Source organism: Ovis canadensis, chromosome 2 (genome assembly GCF_042477335.2).
Source record: "Ovis canadensis isolate MfBH-ARS-UI-01 breed Bighorn chromosome 2, ARS-UI_OviCan_v2, whole genome shotgun sequence".
NCBI classification, from domain to species: domain Eukaryota; kingdom Metazoa; phylum Chordata; class Mammalia; order Artiodactyla; family Bovidae; genus Ovis; species Ovis canadensis.
In genome coordinates this window covers 131872064-131885355 of record NC_091246.1, presented here as the reverse complement: position 1 = coordinate 131885355, position 13292 = coordinate 131872064, and positions in this window count along the sequence as shown.

Genomic DNA, 13292 nt, shown 5'->3' with positions numbered 1-13292 from the left:
ATAATCTACAAGAGAAAAGAATCTGAAAAAGGATATACATACACACACACATACATACACTATATATATAATTGAATCATTAAGCTGCACAAGCTGTAACACAACAAAACTGAGAAAACAGAGAGAAGGCTGAAGTAATACTAGGACCAAAAGCAGAGCATAACTATAGATTTATCAGAGATTGACAAAGCCCTCAGGGAAAGGAACCCGAACTGAAAGAGAACATGTACCCCAGTGTTCACTGCAGCACTGTTTACAGAAGCTGGGACATGGGAGCAGCCTAGACGTCCATCGGCAGATGAATGGATAAGGCTGTTGTGGTACATGTACACAAGGCACTATCACTCAGCTATAAAAAAGAACGCATCTGAGTGAGTTCTAATGAGGTGGATGAAACTGGAGCCTAGTACACAGAGTGAAGCAAGCCAGAAAGAGAAACACCAATGCACTATATTAACGCTTATATATGGAATTCAGAAAGACAGTAACGACGATCTCTACACGCAAGACAGCAAAAGAGACAGATGTAAAGAACAGACTTTTGGACTCTGTGGGAGAAGGTGAGGGTGGGATGATTTGAGAGAATAGCACAGAAACGTGTATATTACCATATGTGAAACAGATGACCACTGCAAGTTTGATGCATGAAGCAGGGCACCCAAAGCCGGTGCTCTGGGACAACCCAGGGGGATGGGGTGGGGAGGGAGGTGGAAGGGAGGTTCAGGATGGGGGACACATGTATACCCATGGCTGACTCATGTCGATGTATGGCCAAAACCACCACAATATTGTAAAGTAATTAGCCTTCAGTTAAAATAAAATTTAAAGAAACCCCAAGGGAAAACCATATGTAAATATATACTACTGAATTGGAAAAGGTAAAAAAAAAAATGGACAATTTTGTAGGAAATTTGCTTGTAAAAGTATAAAAAAAATTATAAACATACCTATAAACTGTCAAACAAGAAACAGAATCAGTAGTTAAAAATTTACAACACACTTACACTCAGCAATGCACATCCATCTAAGTCCATATTGTTTAACAGGTAAATTTTAACCATCTTTCACAGAACAAATATCTCTAGTTTTACGAACTTTTCAAAACTTTTCTAAATTTAAGATTCTTTAAGTCACTTTATGATGCTAATATACCTTGACTAAAAATACTGAAAAAAATTGAAATAGGACCATTTCCTTTATGAACACAAAGCTAATTTCTAAATGCAATATTGGCAAAAATAATTTAACAATGAATAAATAAGTCATAGACATCTTTCCCTTAGAAATGTAAGAGTGGGTTAACAGAAAAATCTTTAATTGTAATTTATCATGTTAACTGTATTGTTAAATTTAATTACCAGATTTTTGATTGACTGAAATCTCAAACAGAGACACTGCCTAGATCAGTCAAATATATGCTCTACTTATGTATACATATAGAAGGAAATCATCTTAAATTTGAGAAGTATGTGATTCAGTTTTATCTTCTTAGTTTGAAGCTTAAATTTACATAAGTGATACCTAGTATTCATTTGCTTCAAATATATGATTTTCTTGTGTGTTTTTTACTCCTTCTAATAATATAAAAATAATGATAATCATAATAACTAATATTTATTGGATACTTTTGGTAAATGTTTATTATAATGCTCTGAAGGAGACTAAGTTTCAGAAGAGTTACATAACACGTCCAAAGTTATAACTAGTATTAAGGCAAAATCACTATAAACTCAATGACTCTACACTTTCCATTAGATATTATAAATTTATACTATTGTATACACCTATATAATCTCTATCTTTATAGTATTTCAAAGAGTTGTCTCACTTAAATGTTTCTAATGGTTGGATAATAGGTTATTGCCCAGCTTTTCTATCGTTAAGTACGTTGAGAGCGCATGCGCTCTCTCTCTACCACATGAGGGCACTATACGAAAAGACGGTCTTCTGTAAAGCAGGAGGAATGCCTTCACTGGACACCAGTTCTGTTGGCACCTTGATCTTGGACTTTAGAGCTCAGGGCCTCCAGAGAAGTAAATGCTCGTTTAAATCACCTAGTTTATGGTAGTTTGTTTAGCAGCCGAAGTAAGACAGCCATTAACTGTCTGATTACTCTCAAAAAAGACTGCAGTGACTTACAGTGATCCATTTTAAATCAGCAAAATTTAAAAGCTGCACAAAAATGTACAGATATTAAAATCTGAAGATGTCCAAATATAATTGGCTCAACAGTTAGAACTGGACATGGAACAACAGACTGGTTCCAAATAGGAAATAGGACAGTATACATCAAGACTGTATACTGTCACCTGCTTATTTAACTTATATGCAGAGTACATCGTGAGAAACGCTGGGCTGGAAGAAGCAGAAGCTGGAATCAAGATTGCTGGGAGAAATATCAATAACCTCAGCTATGCAGATGACACCACCTTTATGGCAGAAAGTGAAGAGGAACTAAAAAGCCTCTTGATGAAAGTGAAAAAGGAGAGTGAAAAAGTTGGCTTAAAACTCAACATTCAGAAAATGAAGATCATGGCATCTGGTCCCATCACTTCATGGGAAATAAGTGGGGAAACAGTGGAAACAGTGTCAGACTTTATTTTTTTGGGCTCCAAAATCACTGCAGATGGTGACTGCAGCCATGAAATTAAAAGACGCTTACTCCTTGGAAGAAAAGTTATGACCAACCTAGATAGCATATTGAAAAGCAGAGACATTACTTTGCCAACTAAGGTCTGTCTAGTCAAGGCTATGATTTTTCCTGTGGTCATGTATGGATGTGAGAGTTGGACTGTGAAGAAAGCTGAGCACCGAAGAATTGATGCTTTTTAACTGCGGTGTTGGAGAAGACTCTTGAGAGTCCCTTCGACTGCAAGGAGATCCAACCAGTCCATTCTAAAGGAGATCAGCCCTGGGATTTCTTTGGAGGGAATGATGCTAAAGCTGAAACTTCAGTATTTTGGCCACCTCATGTGAAGAGTTGACTCATTGGAAAAGACTCTGATGCTGGGAGGGATTGGGGGCAGGAGGAGAAGGGGACGACAGAGGATAAGATGGCTGGATGGCATCACTGACTCGATGGACATGAGTCTGAGTGAACTCCGGGAGTTGGTGATGGACAAGGAGGCCTGGCGTGCTGTGATTCATGGGGTCACAAAGAGTCGGACACGACTGAGCAACTGAACTGAACTGAACTGACCTGGCTCTAAGAAATCCTAGATTGGTAAATGTATTTGTATATATAGGCTCTGATGTGACTTTTTCTTAAAGAGTGGTAAGAACAGAATCAGTTTTGTAACCCCTTTCCATAATTTTCTTATATTTTTCCTACTGAACAGAGATTTTAGAAATAATGAAAATAGGCTATTATAAACATAAATTATTTTTACGTGGCACACCATGGATATACGAGAGCTTGTATCTGTTGCTGTACTTTCAGTAATCACATATTTTCTTTTTAATTGCCTTTGCTATTATTATTTGTCCTAGAAGAGACATTTTCAAATGAATTGCTTAATGATCTAATTAATAAATACTAGAAATTAATAAAACTTTCAAATATGAAAAAGTAGGAAAAATAGTTCAATAAAATCCTATACCCATTACTTAGATTACCAGAATTTTGCCATATTTACTTTATTTTCCTCTCTTTTCCATATTTCTTTATTGATTTAGTTTAAGGCAGATTCCAATTATAATATCAATTGAGACATATAAACTTTCATATTCTTTTGTTAAATAAAAGATATTTTCTTATAGTTTCATTTTCAAAATTAACGATAATTTAAAAAAATTAATTTCACCCAATGTGCAGTTCATAATTACATTTCTCTAACTTTTAAAGTTCTCTTTACACATTTTAAAATTTGATGGCTGCTTACCTTCAGTCTTTTTTCATATAAAGCAATCCCCTCATTAGCTTTCTCTCCCATGCCATTGACTCTTTTTTTAAAAATTTAAATTTAATTATTTTAATTGGAGGCTAATTACTATATTGTATTGGTTTTGCTATTGACTCCTTTTTTTTTTAATTTTATTTTTTTACTTTACAATACTGTATTGGTTTTGCCATACATTGACATGAATCCACCACAGGTGTACATGAGTTCCCAACCCTGAACCCCCCCTCCCACCACCCTCCCCATATCATCTCTCTGGGTCATCCCAGTGCACCAGCCCCAAGCATCCTGTATCCTGTATCGAACCTAGACTAGTGATTCGTTTCTTACATGATAGTATACATGTTTCAATGCCATTCTCCCAAATCATCCCACCCTCTCCCTTTCCCACAGAGTCCAAAAGTCTGTTCTTTACATCTGTGTCTCTTTTGCTGTCTCGCATACAGGGTCAGCATTACCATCTTTCTAAATTCCATATATGTGTGTTAGAATACTGTACTGCTATTGACTCTGAAGAGCCTGCCTGATCACCTAGATTCTGAATTTGTCTCTTCACCTGTTTTTGATGTTACAATTGTTCCTCCTTTCTTGCATGTATTCACTGTGAGTGAAAGTAAGTTCTAGTGTTTAAGTAAATTCACATTCACCTGTTTTGGGCAGACTATTTCAGATGATCTATGTGATTTTATCACACCACATCTGGAGGCGTGATGTCAGGTTGCCCCACACGTGCTGTAAGACTGAGTTTTTTTTGGAAGTGTCTGGTAGTGACAGCCTGATGCCTCCCACTGAAAAGCTCACCATCAACTTGTTACTTAAAGGTGTCCTTCATTGATGAAAACCGTCTAAATCAGGGGTTTCATTTGGGTTACAAAATGGTGATATTCTAATGTTATCATTTCTTTGACATGTATTAGCTGGAATTCTTCTATAAAGACAAAATTTCTCTTCTGACTGAGTACAACCATTCATGAATATTTCAATCAAGTAGAGAAGAAAACATAATTTAATATTTTTTATTCATATGGATGTTTATTTCAGTGTCTATATTTATCTTCTGATTCAATATTTAGACTCATGATGGAGTCCTGGAGACTTACTTTATCATGCATTCAATTACACATTAACATTAGAATTGGAAATATGTATTAAAATGCTACCCAGTCTTGCCACATGGTGTTTTCCTCTAATGCTGTTTTTAGAATTGTTCTAATTTTTTGCAGATCCACTGCTTTTCCCCTCTAAGATGCAAGGTAAAAAGCAATTATCCTTAGTTTATTGCCATAATGCTTATACAAAGGGATAGGAAAATCAGATATATGGATTAGCTGAGCATCCATCATTTTGTTTGGTTACCAGCTGTCTCCTTGGGAGGCAACTGTCCAGCATCTTTAAAGCACTGCTGCTCCTAAAGCACCTCTGTTAACAGATGGTGACTTGAAAGGATCTCATAGTTCATCATTAAATGTGGATGTCAAAAATTTCTGAACGTGTTGGGAGGAAATTGTTTAATTTTTTCTATTCTTAGGTGCTATCTCAGTTTTTTTTAAAAAAAGTGTTGTAGGATAGTATTAAGGACATCTGAGGGAAAGAAGTGTGAAAAATATGTCAGACCTCTGTTCAGAGACCTGATTTTATGATCCCAACAAGTGCTATTATTCATCCCTTCCATGTCTACTGTCAAATTTTGAATAACCTTCCCCATTCCTTGGTGTCATCAATATCCTTAAAAACAGGTGAATGGCAGAAAATGCATAACCTGAAATTATACTTGGGGAAACAGACTAATCCGAATTGAGGAAATTCTACAAAGTAATTGGCCTAAAAATTTTTTAAATTGTTAAATTCATGAAGATCTAGAAAAGTCAAAAGAACTGTTCCAAAGTAAAGGATGCAGAAGAGAAATGACAGCACTTACAACGTTGCACTTACAACCATTCAGAATCAAATCCTTTTACAAAACTGGACAGCTGATAAAATTCCAGTGAAGTCTCTTGATTAGAGATATAAGAACATTCTTTGTACTATTCTTGCACCTTATCAGTAAGTTTGAAAATATTACAAATAACAAGTAAAAACTTGAATAAAATAATAAAAATAGATTTAAAGAAAAAAGAACAGGTGAATGTATGTGTTTGAAATCATTCCAAGACTGCCTTGGAGAAATGATATTTGAGATAGGATAATGTTTTACATAGGTGTCCTTGGGGGGCTCAGATGATAAAAAATCTGCCTAAAAAATGCAGGAGACTTGGGTTTGATCCCTCGGTTAGGAAGATCCTCTGGAGAAGAGAATGGCCACCCACTCCAGTATTCTTGCCTGGAGAATTCCACGGACAGAGGAGCCTGGCAGGCTACAGTGCATGAGATTGCAGAGTTAGACATGACTGAGCGACTCACACACACACTCACACACACACACACACACACACACACACACGATGTCTTACAAAAACTTTTAAATGCTGGGCAGCTAATTGCCAAAAGTCAAGTGAATGACTTTTTAAGAAGTTAAATGCTACCAGATAAAAAAAGGCTTTAAAGTGAAAGTTCATGGTTATTAACAGAATTTCTTACTTTTGAGGCAGTGTTCTGTTCTTCCTAATTCAGGCTCAGCAATACCAACCATTTGTGGATTTTTGAGTATGTCAGGCATTTTCTTGTCTCATGGCCTTTATTTCCTGAACTTGCAATGATTCTTTTTCCAAAACATAACTTTGTTCCAAATTTCACCTGGGTTAGGGTTATCTCTTTAGAGAAACTTTCCCTGCATTTTGCCGTGGTCTGTACCATTACCCTGCTTTACCATTCTTCCCAGCACTTGAAATTCTTGTTTATCAAATGCCTTTCCCATGAGAATGTGAGTTCCACAAAAATGTGCTGTATTCCAAGACCTGGAACCTAGCCAGGCTGAATTGTGTTTTGGTTCTGAGTTATAGAAAATGCAGTCAAGAGAGCCTCACTATACTGATATGTTAAAAGAAGCCTCAGTGTAACTGTTACCGGGGAGTGGTCTCTCAGAACTTTTTCTCCATATCAATGCTGCCATCTTTGGTGTGTTATTCTTTCGCCCTTATATTTTTTGACTCTTGGTTCAAGATGGAAGACCATGCATTATGTTTTGAGTCTAGGCTGAATGAAGAGGAAAAAGGTGACCCTAGCCACACTTGTCACTTTCTTGAGGCAGCAGAGTTGTTCATAAATTCCCCAGGTGACTTTCGCTTATATCTCATTGAATAGAACCATGTCAGATGGCCACTCTTAGCTGAAAGGGAGTCTGAAAAGTGAATACTCGGAATATCCAAATGCTATAGCAAAGGGAAGCAACACGGAAGGGTCTTGGCAGTGGCCATGGGGATAGCTAGCTGATAGTCTCCACCACAACAGCCAAAAACAGTCCACTGAGTCCATGTCACGTCATGTGTGCGTGCTGAGTCACGTCCAACCCTTTGCGACCTGATGAACTGCAGCGTGCCAGTCTCCTCTGTCCATGGACTCCTCCAGGCAAGAATGCTAGAGTCGGTGGCCATTTCCTACTCCGGGGGCTCTTCCCAAACCACGGATCAAACCCTCGTACGTCTCTTGCACTGGCAGGTGGGTTCTTTACCAGTAGTGCCACCTGGGAAACCCCATTTATGAGTATAAAGCTTCAACTAGAAAATACATGTAAAATGTAAAATGATGTAGTGTAGAACTTAGTACTTTACTGGAAAAAGATTCCAAAATGTACAAATAAAAATAAGTAAAAAAACCAAACCAACAGTTATTCAGATTTACTTTTTGTGGTTCTAACTATTCTTCAGAAAATAATATTCCGTTTGGTGTGATATGTAGGCCTTTTTAACCTCTCAACAAAAAGCTGGTCATATTTTCGTGTTCCTTGTATACTTATTTTCAAAATGGGAAAAAAATACTTGGGTATATTATTGGTAAGTCTCAAGACAAGTCTGCTTAAAAGAACAAATGGGTTGAATGGTTTAAATTATGAAATTTTATGAGACTAATATAAAATTGTAGCCTGTCATTAGTTTTTTGTGGTTCATTAGTTACAATGCTTAGAAGCTGAATGCCACCTGGGTAAGGACATATTAGATTATTTTCTGCAGTCATGTCTATCTTGATATAGTGCTGACTCTGTTATTCTTGCATCTAATGTATTCAAGTTGGCGTGGAAGTGAAAGACATAATTCTCATTACATGTGCTAACCCAGGCAGCAAGGGAAACAAGCCTGACTAAATGCTTGGATTTCACCCAATGGTGCAGCAAACTAATGTTGTTTCTGAAAATGAAAACTGTGCCTGTATTTGTCAGCTGGAAATGTCCAGGGCTTTAGAGAAAGTATGCAATAAATGGAAGATACTGTTCACTAAGTTAACCCCTGTGAATTCAAAGGCACTGAGATGAAGTTCTCTATGAATAATAAAGGTGCTTGTTGTTAATAACATAGAACACTTTGGTGATTTTATGTTGAAGGACACATCGTTTGACATTTTTATTTTAACTTGATGCATTCCTTGGCAGCAGCAGCTAATAAAATTAGATTTTTTTTAAGTTTCTCAAAGTGTTCAAATAGCTCTTGTAGGTCAATTGTATTGTCTATAGTTTTAAAATATTTGTGTCTCCAAGAGTTTCAGTTATCTTTCTTTATAAACTTGGAACTTTGTGATTTAAAGAATTTCCCACTGTGTTTGTGATTAGGATTACTCTTATTAGTGCTGATTTGATTTTGAATCAATCACTTCAGAATTACATATTTCTATTTTCTCATGTGCTTAAAAGGTTTTCCATCTTGTCTTTCACTATCTTGTTCCCATTCACTGAACTTATAAAGTACCTGATTGGTTATTAGAATATGTGATTTTTTTTTCCACTCAGTTGTGTCTGATTCTTTGTGACCCCATGGACTGTAGCCTGCCAGGCTCCTCTGTCCATGGAATTCTCCAAGCAAGAGTACTGGAGTGGGTAACCATTCCTTTCTTCAGGGGACCTTCCTGACCCAAGGATTGAACATGGGTCTGTGATAGTTTAGATGCCTCTTATTCAGTTCAGTTCAGTTGTTCAGTTGTGTCCGACTCTTTGCAACTGCATGGACTGCAGCATGCCAGGCCTCCCTGTCCATCACCAACTCCCAGAGTTTACCCAAACTCACGTCCATTGAGTCAGTGATGCCATCCAAACATCTCATCCTCTGTCATCCCCTTCTCCTCCTGCCCTCAATCTTTCCCAGCATAGGGTCTTTTCAAATGAGTCAGTTCTTCATATCAGGTGGCCAAAGTATTGGAGTTTCAGCTTCAACATCAGTCCTTCCAATGAACACTCAGGACTGATCTCCTTTAGAATGGACTGGCTGGATCTCCTTGCAGTCCAAGGGACTCCCAACTCTCACATCCATATATGACTACTGGAAAAACCATAGCCTTGACTAGATGGACCTTTGTAGGCAAAGTAATATCTCTTTTTTTTAAATACGCTGTCTAGGTTGGTCATGACTAACAATTACTTATTAGAAAATTAGGTTTTACTGACAATCTCACAATAAAGTTGACCTCCATCAAAGATTTCTTATATTTACTTAAAATTTGGAATAATGTTGCAAATGAATGTTGTGTGAGAATAATTAATAGTATAAAGTATTCAATTCTGTCGATAGGATTAATATTTTAGCTATTTCTTCAGGGCATTTTCATCTCACATTCATTGAATAAATCTTTTCTTTTAATGTACCTGAAATTCTCTTTTCTAAATATTCTGTAATTTCATGCATAGTTTTGAACATATTGAATATTTCTATGTAGAAAATGGGAAAGACACAAATATTCTTTAACATAGTCAAACAGTCCTCAGTTTTAACTTTCATGGAATATTGCAGAGTGTTCATGGGATTATCATGACTGGTTTCCCATCTATTATGGAAGCTTCAGAGTAAGTGTATGAAGTAAATGGTTACAGTGACCCATTACAGTGCTTTGGAGTGAAAATCAGGATGAACATAGAGTGTGTCTGACTTTCAGCTGGGGCCTTTGTTCTGGGGGTTGAAGGATTAATATGAATGTTTTGTAGCAGTGTCTTTACACAGTGTTCAGCAGTCTTTTGCCAATGGGTCTGAAAATCTCTGTCTTACATGAGTTTGAGAGTGCTTCAGTTCAGTTCAGTTCAGTTGCTCAGTCATGTCCGACTTTTTGTGACCCCATGAATCGCAGCATGCCAGGCCTCCCTGTCCATCACCAACTCCCGGAATTCACTCAGACTCACGTCCATCGAATTGGTGATGCCATCTAGCCATCTCATCCTCTGTTGTCCCCTTCTCCTCCCGCTCCCAATCCCTCCCAGCATCAGAGTCTTTTCCAATGAGTCAACTCTTTGCATGAGGTGGCCAAAGTATTGGAGTTTCAGCCTCAGCATCAGTCCTTCCAATGAACACCCAGGGCTGATCTCCTTTAGAATGGACTGGTTGGATCTCCTTGCAGTCCAAGGGACTCTCAAGAGTCTTCTCCAACACCACAGTTCAAAAGCATCAATTCTTCTGCACTCAGCTTTCTTCACAGTCCAACTCTCACATCCATACTTGACTAGATGGAAAACCATGACTAGATGGACCTTTTTGGCAAAGTAATGTCTCTGCTTCTCAATATGCTATCTAGGTTGGTCATAACTTTCTGCCCAAGGAGTGTCTTTTAATTTCATGGCTGCAGTCACCATCTGTAGTGATTTTTGAGCCCAAAAAATAAAGTCTGGCATTGTTTCCACTGTTTCCCCGTCTATTTGCCATGAAGTGATGGGACCAGATGCCATGATCTTAGTTTTCTGAATGTTGAGCTTTAAGCCAAATTTTTCACTCTCCACTTTCACTTTCATCAAGAGGCTTTTGAGTTCCTCTTCACTTTCTGCCATAAGGGTGGTGTCATCTGCATATCTGAGGTTATTGATATTTCTCCCGGCATTCTTGATTCCAGCTTGTGCTTCTTCCAGCCCAGCATTTCTCATGATGTACTCTGCTATGAGTACTCAGTTTGGGCATATACTTAGTCATCTATATTCAATCACCAAACACTTACTGAACACCTATACTCATCTCTGCTAAACCTGGCTCTCTTCTTTCTCCTGTCTAGGATTTATTTTAGTGGATTTGTGAAGTGTTCATTTGGGAACTTGTGGTGAATTGTGTCCGAGTGGGATACTCGAGTCTCCTTTCTGCTCCTAACTCTGGGTGGTATGAAGGTCCCAGGAAGAAACTGGTAAAAGTTTTGTATGTGGAATGAATATGGGTTTGAGATCAAATCCTTTTGGAGGTTTGAAGATGTTGGAGCTTCATTTCCAAATCTCATGTACGATTTTGAAAAATATGTAGGAGCATAGAATCTACTGCCTTTTTAAACACTCGAGAGAAACATAAGGCTGAGAAAAGCCAGAATGCTAGTATCCTTCACATTTTCTCTTGTTTACAGGCTGGTTCTAGGAGCTGCTCCTATAAAGCTCTTTCCTGCTGCGTCTCACCTTCTGTATCTTATTCCCATAAGGAATCTCTTCAGGCTCTGCCTCTGGGACCCAGTCATCCACTTTGCCTGTCCCTTGCAGACCCTTTGCTTCAGGTGCAGCTCTCTCCCTTTCTGCAATCTAGGATTGTCCCTTATCTCCTGAGCTCACATGAGCTCAGATTTCTACTGTTCTGGCAACCCTGGTCTGGAACAAAGACCGGAGCCTCCTCCTTGTCCTTATGGGCCCATATCAGCCACAAAATAAACCTCCATAGATGGACGTAAGTTTGAAAATGTATTTATTATGTAATTTTCATGACTAAGGAAAAATAGATTTGTTCAAGTATTACTTCAACAATTGACATTAATGCTCTGATGAAGAATTTTGGCTTTACCAGTTTTTTTTTTTTTTGGTACTAATTATCTTATAGTTTTGAAGAGCTTAAAGAGAAAGGTAATCTCTGTAAAATGTCTTCTCAGAGATTTTAATGTCTCCGCATCAATTTCAAAGAAAGAATCTTTTAGAAAATAACCTACCTGTACTTTGCCTGTGTGTGCCAAAGTCCATTAAAATGATATCAGGAACATGTGTGAAGAGCCAAGTTTCCAAGGGCTTGTTGTTGTGCAGTGTGAGCCAAAACACAGCTTTCTGAAATGAAACAGATTTATTTAATAATAGGATGAACAGAACAATAGGAGTCACAGCAAGAGACAAGTGGGGAACAGGTGGCACTGAATGGTGTAATCAGTACACCAAATGAAGGTCGATGATGTTACTAAATCACAGCTATCAATCAATGTGGGAGCCCCTATAGCACATCATACTCCTGAAGAGGAAGCAACCCTGTTTGCAACCCTTCTGTAGGAGGCGTTGCTTACTTGCTGCACACGCTATGGCCACAATATATTGACCTTATGGGAACTTTCTTTTCCATAAGAGTTTCCCATTTGAGTTTACGGGAACTCAAAGCTAGTGTTCTATTTAAACCTAGAGGGGTGAGATGGGGAGGGAGATGGGAGGAGGTTTAAGAGGAAGGGGACATATGTATATCTATAGCTGATTCATGTTGATGTATGGCAGAAACTATCACAATATTGTAAAGTAATTATCTTCCAATTTAAAAAAAATGAAAAGGTCTACCATTAAAAAATATCGATTATAATTGTCAATAGGGAATGCTGTGTGCAAGTCCTTTCTTCTTCATTTCACAACAGCTTTACTCAGATATAGTTTACATGGCATAAATTTATCCTTTTAAAGTGTAAAATTTAACAGTTATTAGTTTATTATTATAGGGTGGTACACAGACAGATTTAGAACATTTTCATTACCTCTTAACAGAAACTCTTTACCCATGTACCCAAAGTCATTCCCCATCTCCTCCCAATTCCCCAGCCCCAGGCAACTACTCATCATCTTCTGTCTTTATAGATGGCCTGTTCTGGAAGTTCCATATAGTGGAATCATATAATACGTTATCTGCTCAGGACTGGCTTCTTTAACGTATGTTTTCAAGGGTCATGTATGTTGTAGCATGAATTAGTAGTCCATTCCTTTTCATTGCCAAATAGTATTCTACTGTGTGGGTAGATCACATTTTATTTATCTATTCATCAGTTGATGAATTTGGATGTAAGTGCTGGACATGGATGCATTCTTCCTGTAATAAAATTTTTAGAGTTGTTGTGCTGTGGTTTGAATAGAGAGTGAAATGGTTGAACACAAGAGTAGAAAAGTGGGAATCTGAACTTGTGAAAAGGAAAAACACAATTTTTCAGAAAACTGATGTTTAATGCTTACCTAAAAATTTTCCACAGTGTTAATGTGCCACAATTGGGGTCATTAAAAAAAAATTGTATGTATATGTTTTGCTTTCTTTTAAAAAGCTTTCATCTATTTGGCTACATCGGGTCTCA